Raw genomic sequence first — 2,420 nt, forward strand, 5'->3', positions numbered from 1 at the left:
TTTAGAGTATAGGTGTTGTTTTAGTATAGTGCAATATTGATGAAGAGTAGTGTTGGTTTATGGGGGAAGAGTTATGAATTTAAAGGGAAATAAAAAGATAGGATAAGAGCTAGAGAAAGTTTGGTTGGTTTGATGTTGCTGTTTTGGATAGTGAACTTATAATGATGACAGTTTCATTGTGCTTGTCCTTCTTTTTCCTTACTTTCCTTGTTATTGGATGTTCTTTTGTCCAATTTAAAATAATTAGATAGATATTGATTAAGCATATAATATATATCAACAACCAAACAGGGGAGGACACTTTGTTACTTCTCTGACCCACATCTGTGTTTTGAGGGTTGAAAAAATGAAGAGTTATTATACTAGGAGAGGGAAACAGTACAAAAGTTTAATTTAAATAATTTTAAAGATAAGAAAGTTTGATGGATTGTAGTCTTTATGTCTATCTATCTTCTATTGATTTTTGTGTGTGGAGAAATAGAAAGAATTTCAATCAGTTTTTATTTACCCAGTGGTGTGGATTGATATGCATATTTAATATTTCACAACAAAAGTTGAAGATAATTTAGATGGTTATGTAACTTTTTTTATAAGAAAAATTGAATTACTTACAAGATGATTCAGTTTATGGTGAAGAAGTTGATTTGCATATGATGCAAGATGATGAGGATGAAGAAGATGATTTCAATGACGATGGTGAAGATGAAGACCAAGAGGAAGATGATTCTATTGAATAGTATTTGTTAGCTCTTTATTGATAATGTGTTTGATTTAACATACGTAGTATTCAAAAAGGAATTGGTAGATTTAATAAAAAGGAATTGGTAAATCTTTAGTTCATATGCTTATTTTTTATTAGAAGTATAAATAGTGTAACATAATGCTTATTTTTTACTCATTGCAACCTAACGTTTGTCTCTTGTGGCCACATTAGAGGACCCTAAACTTCCATTTACAAGCATTTCAGTTCTCAAGAAGCACAATGAAGAAGAGTCCACTTATAAAATATTCTCTTGTCAACCAGTGGCAGACACATTACTTGATAGCTGATGACTCTTCATCATATGCATATTTTCCCACTATTTTAGTCTTATTTATCCTCAACTACTAGTTAAATTAAGGATTTATTTGATATATTTTGTTGATTTTTGTTCCTTGAGTTAAATTAAATGTTTTATGTTTTATTTTAGTGATTAAGTAGGAATTTTTCGTAATTTTACATTGCGTTGCGTTTTGGTGCAGTGCTGAATTTTGGTGAGAAATCAACATGACACATGTAGAGTATTTCAGCCATATCTGGTGTTGTAGATGTCCAATTGGAGTCAAACCAAATGCAAATGAAAGCTAGGATCCATAGCTACAACTTTCATGAAGACACCGGAACCAAATGCAGACTCGAAAGAGGAGAAAAATGCAATATACGCCAGATAGCAGATGCTGAGCGCTGGAGCGCGCCCAAGCGCAAGCCAAGCGCTTTTTCCCAGCATTCGCCACTGTTGAAACGCGCCCAAGCGCATCCAAGCGCGCCTGGGGCGCGATACCCGCACCAGCAACCATAAAAACACAGATTTTTACTGTTTTATGAGCTTTTTCACTCTTGGGAACTTGGGAGACTTGTGCCCTAGCATAGAAACTCAAAGACGGCCGTTTCTAACATCATTGGAGCAGTTTTATCAAGAATCATTCATGAATCCTTCTTGTAATCCTTCTCTAATCTTTATCTCTTTTATTTCTGTCATGAGTAACTAAACCCTATTTGTTAGGGATGAGTGTAACAAGATGAAACCCTTATTTTTATGATTTGATTTCTAGTTATATGAATGAGTTTATTGAATTATTTTTCTCATCTCTGTGCTTAATGCTTTTTATTGCTTGATCAACATTAAAATGTTCTACGATTTGTATTTTGAAACGGAAGTGGACTTTACGAATGCTTGAGATGAGAAATTCATGAATTTGTAGTCTAGGGATAGATGCAGGTCATGAAACCAATTAAATTAGTTGCAAAGCAATAATTTACAAGAGAATTTCTATACGGTAATGCTTAATTCTAATCTTAAATCCACTAAGGAATTAGGGGTTACTTTGGAATTAAAGGTTCTGTCACTAAGACATTAGGGCAAGAATAATAAAGAGAATTCGGTAATAATTCAATAAAGGAATTCAGTAACTAGGATCAAATTAGACACCAAGGTTGGATTCGAAGTGAAACTCATCCCTGACATTTTTCTCATTATAAAAGATCAATTTTATTATTGTTGTTAATTTCAAACATTATTTCAATCAACTTGGGAACCTTTTTGTTCAATTCTAGTAATCAAATATAATTCAATAGTAAAACGCAATCCTTGAGTTCGACACTCGGTACTACCGTTTTATTATTACTTGCAACGATTCAGTACACTTGCTGAAACACAATC

This window comes from Cicer arietinum, chromosome 6, assembly GCF_000331145.2.
Source record: "Cicer arietinum cultivar CDC Frontier isolate Library 1 chromosome 6, Cicar.CDCFrontier_v2.0, whole genome shotgun sequence".
Taxonomy (NCBI): Eukaryota; Viridiplantae; Streptophyta; class Magnoliopsida; order Fabales; family Fabaceae; genus Cicer; species Cicer arietinum.